Source organism: Musa acuminata, chromosome BXJ2-8, assembly GCF_036884655.1.
Source record: "Musa acuminata AAA Group cultivar baxijiao chromosome BXJ2-8, Cavendish_Baxijiao_AAA, whole genome shotgun sequence".
Classification (NCBI taxonomy): Eukaryota; Viridiplantae; Streptophyta; class Magnoliopsida; order Zingiberales; family Musaceae; genus Musa; species Musa acuminata.
In genome coordinates, this window is record NC_088345.1 from 18,544,677 (window position 1) to 18,566,718 (window position 22,042).

The 22,042-nt window shown below is 34.9% G+C and overlaps 1 pseudogene; it reads left to right on the top strand.

The window, feature by feature from the left end:
• Positions 1 to 655: 655 nt before the first annotated feature.
• LOC135619308 (probable LRR receptor-like serine/threonine-protein kinase At1g67720) lies at positions 656 to 20,343 on the top strand (annotated as a pseudogene).
• Positions 20,344 to 22,042: the final 1,699 nt, after the last annotated feature.

Sequence of the window (22,042 nt, forward strand, 5' to 3'; positions counted from 1 at the left end):
GTAATAAAAACAATATATGGACTGTATTAAGATTTGTTATCAATAAGTGCTTGGCTGAGTGAAATTAATATAATATTTTTTTTGAGTACGTATGTGTGTATGTATATCATGTCATATACGATGCTTACGAAGTTTTACCGAAATAAGCTCATTAACCATGATATAACACTCATATGTGCAACATTTTCTTGTCGTTTATTAGATGTAAAAAAAAGTCTTGCATGATCATCATGGAACATTTGAAGCTAATTAATAAGGCACGAATCTTCCTGTGGATATCTTTTGCTGTGAATAAATTAAAGGAGCATTATATATAAGGAATACTTGTTTGGCTTTCGGAAGGTGTTCATGTCGTCCCCTCACCGCATAACACGGCCAAAACTGTATACACACAATTCTGACAGCGGCAGTAATGGAATCACGCCACGTATCGAATTTAAATCGTGGCTTCCTATGATTGGCTGTATTTGCTGGAAATTGGTCCGCTCCACCTCCCACAGCGCTACCATCACCGCCCATGGGGGAATCTCGTCAACCATCCGCCACCAGCTTTCCACGCTCTTTTTCTTTTCGGTTCTGTTCTTTGCTTGCTTTAGTTGGCCTTTCGCTTTCCCTGTCACCGTCTTAAAAGAGTACCCAACGCGCCTCCGCCACCTTCCTTCCACTGTAAAAAGATGGAAGGAGGGCATATTTCTTTCTTACCGCATGATATCAGGGAGTATGGGGCGTATTGGAGGCCATCATAGGCCACTGCACCAGCTTTCCTACTCACACTGTTCAAAGCTTATACGGCAGGGAGTGAGGCAAGAGAGTTCGCTCACTGTCACCAGCGGCAGATGGCCACTCTTCTCCACCTACTCATCTTCCACCTCTTTCTTTACTCTGCATCAAGAGCTCAGATGCCTGGTGAGTCTGGTGTTGTGGGCTTTTCCCGCTTATTAATCTGTAGATCATATGCAGAAGTATCTTGAATCTTGTCAATTTGGTTAGGAGTCTGATGGAACTAACAATGCCTCCAATGATCTACTGTGTGGAATGTGCTGTAGATGTCAGCACAGGTGTTTGACACTTCAAGGGCCTGCGTCAGTAGCTCCAGAAGTGAGACAATATATTGGCATCTTAAACAATAATTTGGTTTGTCTTAGACGTTTTAGGAATGAAGTGCTTGAGCAGTGCTAGCGGTCAATAGAACTGAAAAGGAAAAAAAAAAAAGAAAAAGAGTTGGCTTCTTCTACTGTTAAAAGGAGCAGCTTTTATGTGAAGGGGTTTCTTATCTGTTTTTACATCCAATGTCGAAATTTAGTTTGTCTTCCAGCAGATGTTTGTTGATTCAGATTTTCTTTTTTGAAACTAAATGTGTGTGGCAAAAGGGGATGTCTGATCACCCGTGCATGGTATAGCATTTCTCTGAAACAATTTTCTCAAAGGCCAGGGTGATAATAAATGATTGTATGTTGGGTGGCCACTGATACATAAAAAAGGGGTGACGCAGAGGAATAATTAGCTTAGCTTATTTCCTATTGCTTCATGATCAATGTATTATGCGGGTATTTTCTTGGTCACTTGCAAATTGTACTCATTTTGTATGGGGTCCAGTTTGGAAATGTTTGATGTAATATGAGGCACCAGGACATTTTATTATCGATCAGATTCCATTGTTTTTCCATATTTAATTAATCATGGAATCAAAGGATCTGTTTTTTCATTTTTCACATGTTTTTAAGCATTATCTTGTAATCTTTTTTTAATGCAAGTCACTTCATCGGATCTTAAACAGCATGATAAACTGTGATCATGTAGCTAAGATATTCTTCTGTCACTATTTTCTTTCTCAATAGGCATCTAGATTATGGCCACTTATCATTTAGTCTATAACAAATATCTTTGCACAGATATTATTTGTTTTCCTAATAAAATTGTATGCATATACATTTTTGTTTATTTATGCTACATATCTTCTTTTGCCTTACTCCAGTTTTAGCATTTGCCATATATCTTTAGACATTTTGTTTCGGTTTATATCAAAAACGAAGTGCTGCTATCGTGAGTTTCTACCATGCAATTATATATGATGTACATCTTTTGTTTCTGATAGTCTCCAGTCAATGATGTTATTCTACCATGGTAGTCAGGTATTTTTGTATCTGTTATAACTTTGCGTTGACAATTTAATAAGCTTTTTTCATCAATCATGAGTTGCTACTATGTGCATTCAAAATGTAAAAACATCTACACCATTTTATTTATGTGTGTACGAGCTTATGTGCTCCATAAGCTTACTGTAGAAAACATTATTTTCGATTGCTTTAATTCTGATAGTCGTCTTGGATAGTATTTAGTGTTTTTTTTATACCCTTGATATAAATCCTGGCAACATCCTTTTCTGTGTTTACCTCAGAAGGTCCATATGGATGATCCGAATAAGCAAACAATATTCTTTTGAAGTGCATAATGTGAGGATAAATTTTCCTAGCACTGTCTTACATTATTGCATGTCCTGCGGCAGGTTTTTTAAGTTTGGACTGCGGAGGAACAGATAATTATACAGATGAAATTGGGCTTGAGTGGACTACTGACAATCAGATTACTTTTGGTCAGACTGCCAGCATATCTGTTCCAGGTGAGAAGAGAAGGCAATATATGAAAGTACGATACTTCCCTGCGGACAGCAAGAAGTACTGTTACATGTTGAGCATGAAAGTTAGAACCCGCTACCTCATAAGAGCAACTTTCTTGTATGGGAACTTCGATAGAAGCAATGTTTATCCAAAGTTTGACATATCTCTTGGGGCAACTTATTGGTCGACCATTGTGATATCTGATGCAAACACTATCGAAGTTCAAGAGGTAGTTATGTTAGCATCTTCTCCAACAGTTAGTGTGTGTCTATCAAATGCCACTACGGGGCAACCATTTATCTCAACACTTGAGCTTCGGCAGTTCAATGGTTCTCTATACTATACAACATATGAAAATCAATTCTTTCTCTCTCTGGCCGCAAGAATAAACTTTGGTGCAGGGAGCAGTGATCCTGTAAGGTATGCTTTGGAGTTTATCAATTAGAATTCATCATCAATTCTAAGTGTATGCTAGAGTTGAGAAATTTTTTACCATAATATCTATCGCATTGTTGAATTGGTTCTTGCTACCATCAAAGTAAACTTTCATGATCAAATGATTTTTGTAGGAGGATATAAGATTGAATAAGCCTTGTGGACTGTCATGAATTTAGCCTTTTCTGCAGTGCATGCTGGAAATGAGACTTTCCTATTCGAGATTGAAGTCACACATGACCTTGATAGGATGGACAGGTTAATGGATCTTAAGAGCATTTTATGTGGAATATTACAATCTCCAAAACCTTAAATAATACGAATAGCCTATCTAAAATCAAGGATTACAATTTCGAATAATACCGCCTGTACTGGGCGATACGTATCGGTCCGTCAGTAGACTGGTACACAGACCGCCCGCTACCAAGCGGTATTATATATATAATATATATATTATAAATAATAAATATATATATTATAATATATATATTATATAAATATGTGACGTCGCCCTCTTTCTCCCCAGCGGGAAAAGGCGACGTCGCGTCGCCTTGGCAACGTTGCCGAAAAAGGCGAAGGGGTGTCACCTTTTTTGGCAACGTTACCGAAAATTCTTTTATATATATATATATATATATATATATATATATATATATATACCGAACGGTATATCGCTCGGTATCCAGTATTGTATCGTACCGAGCGAATGTAGAAACTCCGGTATGGTGCGATATTTCAATCCTTTCCTAAAATCATACTAGAATACATGGTTTTAAGCTTTGTCTATAATGGTTGGTACAGACCAGGACTTAACTATCCAATAAGGGTATGGTGCAAGGACCACAGTGTTGGGGATGAAGGAGCAAGGAAACGATAAAAATAGAATACTACGATGCAAGTAAAAAGAATCCTTTTGATCAAGAAAACCGATGTGGTATTTAAAACAAGAGGATTGACATAGAACACTTATAAGATATTCTCAAGTGTATTCACATTCTATCTTGCTTCATAAACTATGGTCTTATTTATAGGACCTAGTGGTAACTATCTCACTCCACCATGTCACCCATGATTGAGTTAGTTGTAGGAACTACCCTATAACTTCTAGATCATGGGCCATTTCTTGAAATATGCCTAAAACTACCTAGAACATGATAACTACCTAGATAACTACTATGAATCAATTCTCAACACTCCCCCTTGAGTCATAGTTACATACACCGATTTGCGATATGAAATAAACATGCTTTTGAACTAGAAGCGACTTAGTGAGGATATCCGCAACTTGTTCATCTGTTCCACAATACTTCATTGATATGGCTCCATTTGCTACAAGATCCTGGATGAAATGATAGCGAATCTCTATATGCTTCGTTCTTCCATAAAATGTTGAATTCTTTGTCATTGCAATTGTGGCTTTGTTGTTACAAAATATTTCCGTTGTTTCTTTTTGTTCTTGATGAAGATCTTTAAGAAGTCTTCTAAGCCATATTGTTTGACAAGCTGCTGATGTTGCGGCTACATATTCTGCTTCCGATATCGATAACGCAGTTATTGCTTGCTTTTTTGAACTCCAAGATATAGCTCCTGATCCGAGGCTAAAAATATTACTTGAAGTACTCTTTCTATCATCTAAAGCTCCTGCCCAATCACAATAAGTGAAACCAAATAATTTACATTTAAAATTATGAGAATACCAAATACCATAATCTGTTGTTCCAGCAATATAACGTTGAATTTTTTTAACAGCTCTGAGATGATGTTTGCTTAGGCTGTGCATAAACCTGGATACTACACTAACAGAGAAGATAATATCTGGTCGAGTATGAGTTAGATAAATCAAACCTCCAACCAAACTTTTATAATATCTTGCATTTGTCAGGCATATACCATCATCAAGTTTTAATTTCTTATTTACATTCATGGGTGTTGCTATAGCTTTGTAATTAATCATATTAGATTTTTTGAGTAGATCCATTGCATACTTTCTTTTTGAAATAAAAATTTCATCTGATCCTTGCTTCACTTCCAACCCGAGAAAATAATACAGTAAACCTAGATCTGACATTTCGAACTTATTCATCATACACTTTTTAAATTTTGCCACAAAAGAGTTAGATGAACCCATATATATAATATCATCAACATAGAGGCAAACCTTTAGAATATTATATTCATCTTCCTTCTTTACATAAAGAGTAGGTTCATTATTGCTCATCTTAAATCCATTTTGAAGAAAATAGTAATCAATTTTACTGTACCATGTCGTTGGAGCTTGTTTAAACTCATAAAGAGCTTTCTTTAGCTTATACATCTTTTTTTCATCCCCTTTAACCAAAAATCCTTCAGGTTGAGTTAATTAGATTATGGTGAGGTTTATGCCCTTTTCTTCATATCATTTTATCTAAGGAATCAGAATTTGAACTACTATTAGGTGAGGTTGACGATGAACTTGTTAGAGCAGGATCTGCAATTTGATTCTGTGGAGTGTCTAGTTCTGTTGGAATCTAAATTTGTTTTCCACCTTTATTGGTCTCCCAATTCTAACTTGCCCTTTCATCAAACATAATATTTCTGTTGATAAAAACTTTGCCACGAACAGCATTATATAATCGATATGCTTTGGATTGTAAGGAATAACCAATTAAGATGCATTTTTCAAATTTTTCATCAAGCTTGTGATGATTTTGTGAATTCACCAAAGCATAAGCAATACAACCAAAAATTCTTAGATGGTTTACACTTGGTTTCATATTGTACCAAGCCTCAAAAGGAGTTTGATTCATAATAGCTTTTGTTGGTGAAATATTCAACAAATAAACTGCCGTTGCAACTACTTCTGCCCAAAACTGATTTGGAATGTGTTTTCCTTTAAGCAAACTTCTTATCATTTTAATGACAGTTCGATTCTTACGTTCAGCTACATCATTTTGTTCCGGTGTATATGATGCTGTCAATTCTTTGTGAATATCATTTTCTTCACAAAAAGAACTAAATTCATTAGATAAAAATTCACATATATCTGTCCGAAGTGTTTTTATGTATCTACCACTTTGCTTTTCGACAAGTGCTTTGAATTTTTGAAAGTTATCAAATGTTTCAGATTTCAGTTTCAGAAAATATACCAACTCGTGCAGCTATAATCATCAGTAAACAATAGAAAATATTGACTTCCACCAAATGATTTTATATTCATAAGTCCACATAAGTCAACATAAATTAATTCAAGACAATTAAATGCTTTCCATGCTTTTTCAATAGGAAATGATTTTTTACTTTGTTTACCATAAATGCATCATTCATATACATCAAGTGTATTAATTTTAGGCAATCCGAAAACCATTTATCTTTGATTTAACAACCTTAAACCCTTAATGTTAAGGTGTCCATATCTTAAATGCCATAAATTAGAATCATTCTTATGAGTTACGACAAGACTATGCTTTTCAATATTTGAAATATCAAGTGGAAACTTCTTGTTTTACGTCATGCAAACATTTACCATAATCAAACCAGATTTTTTATCTTTAATAGTGCATGAACCATCATAAAATATAACTGAATATCTATCATCTATCAATTGTCCAACACTCAACAAGTTATGTGATAAAGTAGGAACAAAGAAAACATTATCAAGGTATTTTACCTTCCTTTAATTTGTCTTCACCTCAATTGTTCATTTTCCTTCCACTTGGATTTGCTTGTTATCTTCAAGTCTAATTTTCAACTTATGAGTTTCATTAATATCTTTAAACATTGATCTTATGCCTGACATATGATTAGAACATCCACTATCCAGAAACCAAATATCATTTGAGATATCATTAACTTGTGAATGAGTCATAAACAACTTACTATTTCCTTTATTTTCCTCCACATAGCTTGCTTGCTTTTCTCTTTTCCAGCAATCTATCTTCATGTGATCAAACTTTTTACAATAGTGACATTGAATTCCACTCTTGTAATTTTTTTTATCATAATTTGATTGTCTTTGTTCATCATGCCTATCAAAGTGTCATCTTCCTCTTCCTCTTTCATTTCCTCTACCACGAAATCCTCCTCTACCACGTCCTCTTCTTGCTGATTTTTTGTCTTCTTTAGAAGTAGTTTTTTCTTCACTTTTTTCAAGTGACATGTTCAACCTTGCTTCATGTGCTTGTAAGGAACCCATTAGTTCATTAAATGAAAATGTAGATAAATCTTTTAACTCCTCAATTACGGCAACAATATGATTAAATTTCGGAGTTAAACTTCTCAAAACTTTTGTAACAATTATATGATCATGAAGATATTCACCATAAGATTTCATTTGACTAACAATTTCAATCACTCGAGAAAAAAAATCTTGCATCGATTCATTGTTTTTCATGAACAAAATTTCAAACTCACGACGAAGGATTTGAGGTTTTACTGTAATCACCCTTGATGAACTTTGAAATTCATTTTGAAGTATCAACCAAGCTTGCTTTGAGGTTATTGCTACTGCAATTCTTGAGAAGATTGTCTCATATACAACTTGTTGAATGAAGAACAATGCCTTTGAGGCCTTTCTATTCTCGCTCAGCCTGATTTCTTCATCTGGATCTACATATCCATTCTCTATTAAGTCCCAAAGATCTTGAGACGTGAACAAAGTCTTCATCTTGATACTCCAAAATTCATAGCATTTGCCCGAGAAGATAGGAATAAGGGGTTGCGACATGGAATTGTCATTGAAAGCCATAATGCCCAGTTCAGATTGAACCTAAGCTTTGATACCACAAATGTTGGGGATAGAGGAGCAAGGAAATGATAAAAACAGAATACTACGATGCAAGTAAAAAGAATCATTTCGATCAAGAAAACCGATGTAGTATTTAAAACAAGAGGATTGACATAGAACACTTACAAGATATTTCCAAGTGTATTCATATTCTATCTTGCTTCATGAACTATGGTCCTATTTATAGGACCTAGTGGTAACTACTTCACTCCACCATGTCACCTATGATTGAGTTAGTTGTAGGAACTACCCTATAACTTCTAGCTCATGAGTCACTTCTTGAAACATGCCTAAAACCACCTAGAACATGATAACTTCCTAGGTAACTACTATGAATCAATTCTCAACACACAATTCTACCCAATGCTTGCACCGTGCAATTTCATGTAGTCTGATCCAAAACCAAGCTTACTAACTCGTAGACTCTTGTGTAGTCTATACCAAGGTATGCAATTTCGAATAATACCGCCCGGTACGGGCGGTATGTACCGGTCCGTCAGTTGACCGGTACACAGATCGCCCGTTACCGGACGGAACGAAATATATATATATATATATATATATATATATATATATATATATATATATATATATATATATATATATATATATAATAAAAGGTGACGTCGCATCGTCTTTTTGGACGACGTCGCGTCGCCTTTTTTGACGACGTCGCCTTTTATAAGAATATTTATATATAAATATATATCTTATATATACATATAAACGAGGCAACGTCGCGTCGCCTCGGCGACGTCGCCCCGCGTGGGAGAAGGAAAAGGCGACGTCGTCGAGGCGATGCGATGTCGCCTTTTATATATATATATATATATATATATATATATATATATATATATATATATTAATTTATATATATATAAACTAGGCGATGTCGTCCCGCTTGAGAGAAGAGAGAGACGACGTCGTCGAATTATATATATATGTATAAATATATATATATGTCGAACGATATACCAAACAGTATGCTGCTCGGTATACAATATCGTACCGTACCGAGCGAACGTTGAAACTCCGGTACGGTACGATATTATATACCTTGGTCCATACATCGTGCAATTTTAACGTGAGCTTTAATGCTCAATGAATTCATCATAGGGCGTAACAAGTGGTAAGTTGACCAGTACTGAGCTATATACTGGGTGGAAAGCCTACTGCCCAGTGGAGATGCTAATGGAACTCTAAATGAACCATACAAGTAACAAGTCCCGATGGAATCTTAGTGATCCATATGGGGGAAGGATTCGATGATGTTGAACTTTCCCTCGAGCAGATTTATGTCTTCGTGGAGGAGTTGTGTCTTTTGCTGCAGAAAACAGAAATCCAAGAGGGAAATCCATCTACTTTGCTTTGAAATAAAAGTAAGGGAACTAAACACAGCCTCGAACTTCTCGCTCGACAAGCGTGGACTGTTTGGGCTGTGAACTTGCTGCCGAGCTCTCCCTTTCTCTTTTCCTTTCTTCTCAGCTGTCTACTTCCCTTTCAGAGGTTGCTGAGGGTTGTAGTAGCAGCTGGAAGCTGCTGCCCTTTGGGAAAGAAGTTGCTGGACTTGTGGTACAAGAAGGCGTGCTCTGCTGCAAGGAAGGACTACTGTCGGCTGCAACTTGAAGGAGAGCTGCCACAGGTTCTCTTTTTCTTTCTCTTCTCCTTCTGCTTTATTCTCCTCTCCTTGCTGCTGTCAAAGGCTCCTTTGAAAGCTGTTAGGGACGACAGATTTTTGGAAGAATCTCTGCAGCATAGGTGTTGCCGCAGGCCGTAAGAAGTAGGCTGCTGATTGCTGACTTCTTACCTTCTTTACTCTCCTCTCTTCGGCTAGGACTTTGCCTAGAACTGCTGGGACTCAATGAGCTGAAGGGGCTGTGCACCCCCATGTTTAATTGATGGAGGGATGGAGTCCTAGCTAGGTTAGCACTCCCTCTTCCTAGTGCTTCTACAGGTGGAGCCATAACTAGATTAGGACTCTCTCTTCCTAGTCCTAGATCGCTAACTAGGTTAGGACTCTACCTTGCTAGGGCCGGTGCCCCTAGCTCTCTTCCTCAATTTGGCCGCCTCCTCTTCCAATCCGAATGGAACTCGAGTTGAATCTTCCCAAGGTTGGAGCTGATCAAATCCGACTTCTGGGCTTGAAATTGAGCTTGAGTTGGTTCCAACATTGAATTGGAGTTTGAGTCGAAGTCCGATTGAGCTGAATTGGAGTTTGAATCATACTCGGGTTAAGCGGAACTTGAGTGAGACTTGAGTTGACTTGAATATGATCCTTGAGCTCAGATTCAAGCTTGAGCTTGGTTTTGATTTCGAGTTCAAGGTTGGATTGGGATTGATTTCGAGTTCGACTTGAATGCTGGTTGAGCCAAATTAGAGTTCGACTCGAACTCAGCTACATCGTCCTGGATCACTTAGTAATGTTGTTGCACTTGAAATTGTACTTTCTAGGAAACATCAAATACCCAATTTATTTTAGATTACTAATTAGATGTTTCATAGTGCCACACAAGAGAGTTTGATGTTAATTGAATGGATGATTTGGCAAGGAGACAACAGGAGTTAGATATTGTAGGGGAACAATGAATTTTATAGATTATACATCATATCCTTTAACAATATTTTTTTCAAATTTTTGAAAGATGGATCTACAAGAAGCGCCCAAGAAAAAAATAAAAGATTTATTGCTGTCAGTTGATATTTGTAATTTACAATTTCATGTATGTCAACATTTTTCTTGTAGGGTGGACACAATGTTTCTGCAAAAAATAAAAATAAGTTCAAAATTTTATTAAAATGGTGAAATTTGAATTGTAGCTATGACTGACTATCAGGATGACTGGCTGAGGATCCAGATGGTTAGATAAAGTGAACAGAAAGTTGACTAACAAAAACTTAGATCTGCTTCAGTGCTTATAGCAACTATGTTGAATTAAAGGGGACAAATTCTCTTTGGACTAGTCATATGATTTTAGTAAATTGCATTAGTTAAAATGAAGATAAACAAAGGGGATATCAGACTCTCGATTTTCTGCCATTCCATCATATATTCAATCTTGCAGCCTTGATAAAATTTATGATGGTGGAAGCCTTGGTTATAAGAAGCACAATCTCTCCTAGGTAGTTAAGTAATAGTTGGAAATTAAGGTCAAAATTAAAGGATAATGTCTACGCACCTAACATCATACACTGTTACCTTTATCTTTGATGATTATCTATTCTTGCATGTATTTTTCAATTTAATCTCAAGTTCCATATGCTTGTCTTTCAGTATCTATAAGGTTAAATTTTTCCGCTTGGATTTGTCTTAATCGATCTCTTCATTATTCTTGCAGATATCCCGATGATCCATTTGATAGAATATGGGAATCTGATACTGTTAGGAGGCCAAATTACCTTGTTGATGTTGCTCCTGGAACTGAAACAATATCAACTGATATGCCAGTTGATGTTAGTAGTGGTGAAAGACCACCTGAAAAGGTCATGCATGCAGACAGCAGTACTGGGTCGAAATGGATCCTTAACTTATCGTCTTGATCTGGATGGTTTTCCGGGGAATGGTTGGGCGTTCTCATACTTTGCAGAAATTGAAGATTTTGGTTCAAATGAAACCAGAAAGTTTAAGCTAATAATTCCAGGCTTGCCAGAATTTAGTAAACCCACTGTGAATGTTCAAGAAAATGCTCAGGGAAAATACCGATTGTATGAACCTGGATACACCAATGTCTCCTTTCCATTTGTATTCTCTTTTGCTTTTAAGAAGACAAATGATTCATCTCGAGGACCTATCTTAAATGCCCTAGAAATTTATAAGTACCTCGAAATAAATTATGGATCTCGGGATGGTAATTGTTCCTTCTATTGAATTTAGCTATTTTGCATGTGCTTTTGCATAAATATTTGATTCTAGATATATTGGTTTCATGAGTCTGCAGCAACTGTCATGGCCAGTTTCATCTCTCATTATCCACTAGCAGATTGGGCAAAAGAAGGTGGTGACCCATGTCTACCAGTACCATGGTCTTGGTTGCAATGTAGTTCAGATCCACAACCGAGTATAGTTTTCATGTACTGAAATTATGAGTTGGTACAGATTTCTTAGTGATGCTCCTATGTCTTAAACTCTCTTCAAGTTTCTAGTGTCTAATCTTCTCACTTCTTGAATCTTTAGTTAACTCGTAAATGTATTGCTGTTTGGCAGTAATTTATCTGGGAAGAATTTGACAGGAAACTTTCCTTTAGAGCTGACTAAGTTAACAGGCTTGGTTGAACTGTAAGAGCTGGATCTTTTCTTCTCTTAATTGTTTGCCTTTGGAAACTTTCTTATCTCAATAAGTTGAATATTTCTCATATTATAAAACTGAAGCAGCTGATTACTGCAGATGGCTTGATGAAAATTCACTTTCTGGTACAATACCTGACTTTAGTGAATGCTTAAATCTAAAGACCGTGTAAGGAGGCAATCATCTTGGTAATAATGTCCTTTAGCTTTTCCATATGCTTGAAGAAATAATTGTTTTATGTTTCATATAGTCATCTTGAGAACAATGAGTTGACCGGTGTCCTTCCTTCGTCACTGGGAGATCTGCCAAGTCTAAGAGAATTGTAAGTTTTATAGCTCCTGATATTGTTACTTAAATTTAATATAGTAATCTAGAAATTACAGCTCATCTTTGTATCTATTTTACCAGAAAGTTCAAGGTATTACCTGCATTTTTCATGTCACGAAATTAAGCTAGTTTTTTTTTCTACCAGACAACTAATAAATGCTACTCTTTTGTTGATCCCAAAAGCTTGGATCTCTGTCACATGCACCACTACATATGTTATTTATACAAATTAACTCATTTGCAAATTTTGATTTTATAGGTACTTGCAGAATAATAAGTTGAGTGGAGTAGTTCCAAAGGCGCTCCTACATAAAAATATTTTTCTCAAGTGAGTATCACTTCCTCTTCATAGGCTATTTAGCGCTAGTACTTGAGTTTATTTTAATAATATGGGATTGAGAATATGTGTGCATACTAATTAGCTATCCTAAGATGAAACGTAATTATTGAAGATTAATCTAGCTAACCATAACATCAATGAGAACACCCTACTTTCTCTCTTTCTTTTAATATGTTAGCTTTTTTCTGGCCTTCATTCATTATGTTTGAAGGGTTCTAACCTATACAATTATATTTAGAGTTCTGATGCACATCCTGCATCTTAACCTTGTTGCACTTCTTCAGATTAACTCAGAAACTTGCAAATTCCTCAAGTAGAGGAAGTATTTAGACACAATTTTTGCTTAACATCATTTACACAACTGTTCTTTATAATGGTTTGATTGTCCCTGTTCATGGTACTTTGGTCAATGCTATAGTTATTCAGATCTCTTTTATAAAAATCTAGTTGAGTTTAGATGGAAAGGGTAGAAGAAAAAATCTATTTTAATTTTATACAAGGAATAAAGGTAGATCTTGACTGATTTCATTATAGTATCATACTGTCACCTAAAAGTAATGCGAGGCATTTTCACCTCCCAGATGTCCAAAGGTACAAAAGGTGGATGAAGAGGTTGCCTGAAAGCAACCCACAGCATTGGTATATTGATGTGGTGAAATATATGTAAGGTTCTACCATTTGTTTTCAGATTAGCAATTTGATATAAGATGGTAGGACTTAGTGATATCCTTACTGAGATTTGAAAGAATTTAGGAGACCATGTGATTGTTTCATTGACTAGTTTATTTGACAAAAATTGAGAAGTAAAAATATGTTTGATGAAGAGAGGAAAAGATTTTGGGTATCCATATACAAGAATGAGGGTGATATTTAAGATTGCTCTAACTATAAAGAAATTAAGTTAATGTCATATTATGAAAATCTTGTAAAGGGTGATTGAAAGAAGGAAAAGAAATGAGATAACTACTTTTGAGTATCAATTTTGTTTTATACTCGCATGATCAACCATGAAATGGGAAAGAAGGGGAAATAGTAGAAAGAAAAAAAGAGAAAGACAAGGAAGAGAGGATATGGAAGGAGAGATTGGAGGATGTGAAGAATTGGAGGGAGACCGACGAAACTTACCTCATTGCTGGCTTCTACTCATGATCAGATTGACGTTGGCTCACAAATCCCTCATAACTTGCTTGCAATTTATTCATTGCTTGTGTCTTTGCTCATTCTCCATCCTCACGTCATCTCGAGTTAAGTAAAAAATTAAAGTTTTTGGTTTTAAGTTATAATTTATGAAAATATGATAATGCATCTCTATATGAATATATAGTTAATAAAGTATATCTTGTAATATAAATGAATATTGCTTTTACTGAAACTTAAAATATATGGTATTGTACAAAAATAATATAAAAATTTCCTCTACATTACTTATTTTATTTTTAAAAATATTTTCTAATATTTAGTCTTTTTAATTATATATTTTTAGTTTCTGAATTTTTAATTACTTTATTTTGCTGATTTTGATCATATTGTCATTGATTAGACAAAAAGAGTAGTGAAGACATTGTTAAATGAAATTAAAGCAGAGTAATTAATGTGGAGAAGGTTGTTGTGTATTTATTAAATGAATGAAAAATTTTGTAAGACCATTGTAAAGCTAACGTTTTATGGACCAACTATTAGTCAATAAGAAAACTCTTGGAAAAAAATTAGTTTAGTCAAGAATAGAAAGTTGAGGTGGATGTGTCAGTAACAAGGGAACATAGAATATATGTTTCCTTTGTTGGACAATTATGTGCATCTATAAAATGTGAGAAAATTATTTATGGTAATATTTTTATATTCAAAGGGATCGATAGATGCCTTAATTAGATTAAATAAATTAGTTAAAATTAGTTATTCTATGTGAGGTGAAGGGAGTCCTGAAGTTTAAACTAAAATAATAAAAAAATATTTGATTGCTCTTAATTTATCTAAGAATATTATCCTATATTGAGGGCTAAACAATTGAAAACAAATTCATGTAGCTTATTCTAAATATTTAGGATGTTATATGTTCATGTACCTGAATTGCTTGCTCAATTCTTTTTCTAATATCGAGACATCATTCATGATAGTTTTTGTCACATCCCAAATTTATAAAAAATAATAAATCATCATTTTATTATTCATAATTTACAAAAGACACTCCTTTTTTTTTCATCTTTGAATTTAAATCCTTGCCTTTACAATAGTAAATATTTTATTAACTAGAAAAAGGATCACATCTTCTTGATAGGACCACAAATAATAAAAAAAAGTTTTTTCCACCCAAGCCTTAGATCTATTATAAAGTAGTAGATTACTTGAAAAATAAATATAATATAAAAACATATTAGCAACCACATATGTTGGTAGGAACCTATGAAAAAACATAATAATAACTTTTAATATTCATGAAATATATACAAATATCAATAATTTAATATTAAATGATAATATATTGATTCATTATAAAACTTATGCATTAGAAAAATAATGATAATTCTTGTATAATAAACAAAATCATGCATTAGCCACATGTAACACATACATAATAGTCAAATAATAAAGGAGTACATCATACCCGAGGGTGCACTCTCCCAATAACGGATTGAGGGATATACTCCACGGGATTGATTTCTTCTAACAGTAGGTAGAGTGGATCTCTCACCTGCCCAAGTGAGGATATGTTCCTCCCAATAACAGATGGAGGAATCATCTAACTGTTACATCTGATGACCCACTAATCTTCGAAGAGAAATCGCTCTACTTGCCTTCGGTAGGGATACATAAACAACTATGATAATTTATTTACATTCATCCATTCATTTATATATGCATTCAAGAAATAGTATGATAAAATATTATGAGGAACCATGCTAGATGTATGATCTACTAGATTATGTTCATTGATAGCTTCACACAATGATGGGCTTGTAGCTCATTTCATAAGTTACACTTCCAATGTGAACCACTAGTATAGTTACATATACTATATGGTAATAATCATATCAATATCATACACTTAAAAAATGTAAAAAATCAATAATTAATTTTAAATGATACTTTTAGATGAAATAAATTATCACAACGTAAGACATCAATCTCTCAATAGTCCTCAATCAACCAGAACCCTAATTGGAATAGCCCAATTGACTTGAACTAAACTCAATTCAATTAGGACATAATAGAATCAACCTCAAATCCTTATAAAACCAGTTTGAATCATCCTAGACTAGTTTAATTTAGATTTGATTGATTTTGATTAGGTCAAGTAGGTTGAACTAGTTAAGTTGGTCTAGAATCACCTTAAACCGTCTTGAACCGATCAAACCTATCTGATTCAGTCAATTAACGAGCTCAAACCAATAAAGGGAAAGGAAATTAGACTATGTCGTATAGTGTTAGCCTAAACCGAATCGACCCACCAGAGTCTTAGACGGGTCACATGTGTCGCACGTGCCTATCCTAAATAATAGGTTGGGCTAAGATACAACGAGTTGGATAGAGGAACGACAATGTGTTTAGCACCAATTGTATAGCTAGGCGGGCCTAACTTCGCAGACTAGGCTGAACCTTACCACTGAATCGAGCCACGCTTAGCTTGTGGGTTAGGTCATCCCTAGACACAAGTTAGGGTCGTGTCTGATCACATGGACTGGGTCGTACCTGGCTATATGAGTTGGACCATGCTTAGCCACATGATTTGGGTTGTACTTTGTCACATGGGCTAGCTCCTACTTGGCCACATGACTAGATCATACATGGTCACATGGGCTAGGTTATGCCTGGCCACATGGGTTGGGTTATGTTTGGCCACATGGGTTGGGTCTTGCCTAATCACATGGTTCGGGTAGTACATTGCTATATGGGCTGGGTCAACCCGGTCTTATAGATCAATCTAACTCAGGTCAAACACCAATTCACTGAATTAAGAAATTTAAATTCATAATCTTAAAATTAAAACTAATTAAATTCATAGAAATTCACATATAATTCTTGAAACATAGATACATCTAATTAAATAAATTAAAACTATTATGTTAATTCAAAAATAATAATTTTAATAATTAAATTAATCTTGAAATTCATTGAAGCTTAAGTGATCATTATTAGTCAATAATCATTCTAACATTATAAATCAATTATCATTATTTATTAATTATAAAATTTTAAAATTAAAACATTATTATGCATCATAAAATTATAATAATCCTAATATCAAAGATCTTAAAACATGAATCAAAGCTTATTAGAAAAGAATAGAGGATACTACCTCTCCTCTCTTCAGGAAATCCTCTCTTCAATCCTCCCATCGCCTGAAAGATAAGTAATTTTTTAATTTTTAATTTTTAATTTTTAATTTTTTTTATTTTGCTTTCACACACAAATATAGAAATATAATATTCATTTCTTATGGTTTACACAAAAATATATATAAAGTATTTACTTCCTAAAAATCACACCACTCATTAGGAAATAAATCAATTAATAATTTAATTGATTGGCAAAATTTTTAACTTGTCCACATGATTAAGAAAATTAATTTTAATCATTTCCTTAACCATACTACACAAACAAGGAAATTAATAATTTAAGTAAAGTAATATATTATTTATAGAGTTAATTTATGTTAAGTTGGAAAATTATTGGTGATTATAGTTTTTTTTTCCTTTGGAAATGTGTGTGATCAGACATTGCACATAAGTTTAATCTTCTCTTTTTCTTTTTCATATCAACCATTTATCTTTACTAGTAGTGAACTTCAAAAGGGGTATTGTTTTGTTTGTGTTTAGCTATTCAGGAAATGAAGGTCTACATGAAGGGAAGAAAAATGTGAATCGCATGGTACTCATCATATGTTCTGTCCTTGGAGCTAGCTTGCTGCTTGTAATTTCTATCTTATGCTACTTGTTCTTAGACAAAACAAGGAAGAATTTTTCAAAAGGTATGCTTGGAAGTTCTTTGTAGATGTTTTAAAGGACCATGACCCTGAATATTTTTCCATCCTCCAGAGAATGCCAACAGTGTTCAACCAGCTCAAAAATTGAGTACTTTCTTCAGTGAAGTTTCTGCAGAATCAGCCCATAGGTTTGCTTTGTCTGAAATAGAAGGTGCCACCAGTAAATTTGAAAAGAAAATTGGTTCGGGAGGTTTTGGGATAGTTTATTATGGGAAGTTGGCAGATGGAAAAGAAATTGCAGTCAAGGTTCTTACCAATGATTCATTCCAAGGAATCCGGGAATTCTTGAATGAGGTAAATGTACCTAAGTTATCACGGTATGTTTCAATTCAAGGTTTTGTACTTTATAAAAAGGATTTCAATTTACTGAAATCTAGTTGTCGTTTGGTTGTAAATATCTCCCTGAATGTGTCTAACAAGCATTATCTCATTTGAGATGTAGAAGCCTCCAAAGAAAACGATAAACTAGGTTTACTATTACCTCTTCTACTTTATTCATGCTAGTAGGGAAAAAGCAATAGTCCCAAACACAAAACTTAGGGTTACATTCATGTTTATTTATAGGGTTACTAATGCCAAATTCTCTTATTCAACTGGGTGTCTAACCTAATCTATGATTTCTTATTTATGATATGTAATATGTTGAGAATAGCATTTTAAATTGCTACTATAGCATCATCCACAAAATATGCTATAGTACTGCTACAGTACTATCCCTTGGCAAGACTATTCATGTCAGAAACGTGTGTGGCTTTCCTGTCTTTGATGTAGTTCTAGTGGGATTAGGACTCCCATTTGCTTCCCAAATTGTTTTATGTTGCTGTAAAACAGCATTTCGACTTCAACTTTATTGGTGGATATCAGCTCACTTTCCAAATCAAAGTTGCAGTTCTACTTTTCTTCTCCCTAAGATGTCTTAGCCACTACTTGCATCACATTTGTCTGCGTAATGTTAATTACTTTGCCTTTTATTTTTGTTTCATCAATACTAAAAATTTCTTTTCCTTTCATCAGTAGTGTGACTAACATGATTCTTTCAGGTCACATTACTTTCAAGAATCCATCACAGGAACCTCGTAACTTTTCTTGGTTACAGTCAACAGGATGGGAAAAACATCCTTGTGTATGAATTTATGCACAATGGAACCTTGAAAGAGCATCTTCGTGGTAAGTCATATATTTGTTTCTGGATAAATGTCTATACCGGACCTCTTATTTGGAAACATTGCAGGCCCCTCAGCTCGAGAAAGAACTATTAGTTGGATCAATCGTCTTGAGATTGCAGAGGATGCTGCAAAAGGTTGAATCGCAAGAACACTATTTCAATGCATAATTTTAGTTTTAAAAGACTGAAGTTAACATGACCACTTATCTCGAATCTTTTCAGGCATTGAGTATCTCCACACGGGCTGCTTTCCTACCATTATTCATAGGGATCTTAAGAGCAGCAACATTCTCCTCGACAATCACATGAGAGCTAAAGTATCTGATTTTGGTCTTTCTAAACATGCAGTGGATGGTTCCCATGTCTCAAGCATGGTTCGGGGGACTGTTGGATATTTGGACCCCGAGTAAGACATTTTTATTTCGTTTATGGTTATCTCAGATGCTTATGAAATCAATTTTGGTTGCTGCCTGAAATCATAATGTTGCAAAGAACTCTTTAATTCATTTTTCTTTCTGTTTTGAGTTTCATATCTTGCAAAATAGTGTCAGCAATTCCAGATTGATTAGTGTGAAACATGCACAGGTACTATGTATCTCAGCAATTGACAGAGAAGAGTGATATTTACAGTTTTGGTGTTATACTTCTGGAGCTGATTTCAGGTCAAGAGCCAATATCTAGTGAAAGCTTTGGCCTCAACTGCCGTAACATTGTTGCATGGGTCAGTTCATAGTTCATTGCTGCAAAAAGTTGTCCTGTACGTTTTGACCAGAATGAAACATCACCATGTTGTTATCTGATCACTGAATCTTCATATGGCAGGCAAAATCGTTCATCGAGAGTGGTAACGTCGAGGCTGTTGTCGATCCCGCATTGCAGGATGATTACGACTTACAATCGGTGTGGAAAATTGCGGAGATAGCTATCATGTGTGTCAAACCACATGGAGCGCAAAGGCCATCGATATCAGAAGTGCTCAAGGAGATCCAGCAGGCCATTGCAATCCAACATGGATCAGAACTTGACGGGAACTGTGTGATGGAGAGAGACTCAAAAAAGCCGGTAGGCACTTGGATGAATGTGGACCACCCTCTGAACTTGCCTACTTATCAGAATGCCTCTTTTCCCGAGTTGTTTGTGCAGCCTGACCTTCGGTAACGGATACAAAACTAGGGTCTAGTTCAATTCCTATGATCAAACTTGCAATCTAGAGGAAATGGAGCATAGCGGGCAGTTGCATTTGCATGTAGCTTCATCTTTCTAATTTTGTTTTCCTTTTAAGAGTTATGCTAGAAGAACTTGATGCAATGAGTGTTCCTTGGACTTCATCTTTTCTAGAGTGGTTGCTTTTGAGAAATGTTGTGTCCTTGTATTTTTCTCCTTTTTTCTTGAAGTGTATTACCAAATGAAGTGATTAATGTTTTGACATTCATTTCTCGTTTGCTAATTCTCACCTGACACAACATCAATCGACCCTTAAACATATAAACCACCAATGGGGTAAGAAATAATCATGAAAGTTTACGAACAATGGTTAGTTTATGATGATAAGATTAAATAATATATTGAAACAATGAAATGATTAGAAATGAGGATGTAAAAGTAAGATTTGATCGAATGCCATGTTAAAATAAGCGACAACAATAACAAGTCCTCAGTTTCCTCGCAATTCAAAGAAGATGAAAGAATGATAATTATATGGCACTCCATATTGACTTTGGTTTTGGGATACGTGACCCAATTTCTTCTCCTTTTAGATTAATCAACCCTCTCTTTGATGAGGAGTTGATTTCTCATCAGCTGAATTAAGTTAAGTTGCTAATTATTTTACTTGCAATATAGCATATGAGCTTTGAAGAAGAAAACAAGTGTTAAAAATAAAATTTGATTTGAAGATGGAAACTTATGAACAGCTAAACGAATGTTTTGACTGCTATCTCTGCTTCTCTCTCTCTCTCTCTCTCTCTCTCTCTCTCTCTCTCTCTCTCTCTCTCTCTTTTTGCAATTTCCTTGTGGGTGATTTTTGGGGAAACAATTTTAAATGAGAAAAATAATATGAGAACCATACTGTATAGCTTTTTTTTTTTTTTTCTTTTCTAATTTAAAAAAAAGTGATCCCACAGGTAGAAATACAAATGACAACTTGAAAAGTTTTTTTTCTTTTGTGTATGATCAATAAATTATGGTAAATTTATGAGTAATGACACTCAAAATAGGCTTATTTTTCTCCCAAGAAAAGCAAGTTAATATTAGACCCTCAAACGGGTACAAAAATTACTCTAAAAACGAATGCTTGTTTGTAATTTTGATATCAATAAAAAAAATAAAATAATGAAAAATGTTTGGTAGCCGTGTCGAGGACATCAACCGAAACCTTTGCAATCGTTTTCCGTATGAATGAATCTTCACGATTCCTTGTTGAACACTCACTTATAACGCTGGAGCTTTGCTTTTTTGGTACAGGGCTGAGCAACTAAAGCAGGATCCAACGCTTGGAGCGAAGGAGGAAACAACGCTCTCCCTCCCATCATCCAGAGAATCATGCCAAGAACCATTTAAGTATCAAGTTAAATAAACCGCTACGTGTATGCATGTTCTTAAATGAAGCCTAAAGCCTTAATATGATGATGAGTACGTTTGGACCCCAATAATTGATCTTTGGAGCAGCTACGATTTGTGGATGTAATTTGAACTAGTGATTGATAATATTGTAGATTTAGTAGCATGGTCTTTATTTAAGACACGGTGGAAAACAAAGAGGAACATCAACAATAAGACTAATTGGTCAGATGCTTATTGCAGAAACAAAAATCTGATGAATTAATTATAATAATAAAAAAAAACAATAGTAGTCAGGCATTCCTTCGGGATAACGTCTGAAACGTGGATTTAGACTTACGAAACATTCAAAGATTTATGAAATGATGATGATGATGCAAATTGTCATTTATTATAGTCATCATTGGTGGGACGTATTCTGCGACTTGTGACAAGCTATTGTGCTGGCTTCTTGTTGTCGTTGACGATGTGCCTGCCGTGTTTTCCACGGTCAAAAACAAAGAGTGTAATAGGAATGATGATGGGGCTGAATTGGTCAGTGTTGGCCTATTAGTTTGCCATTGGCCACATCT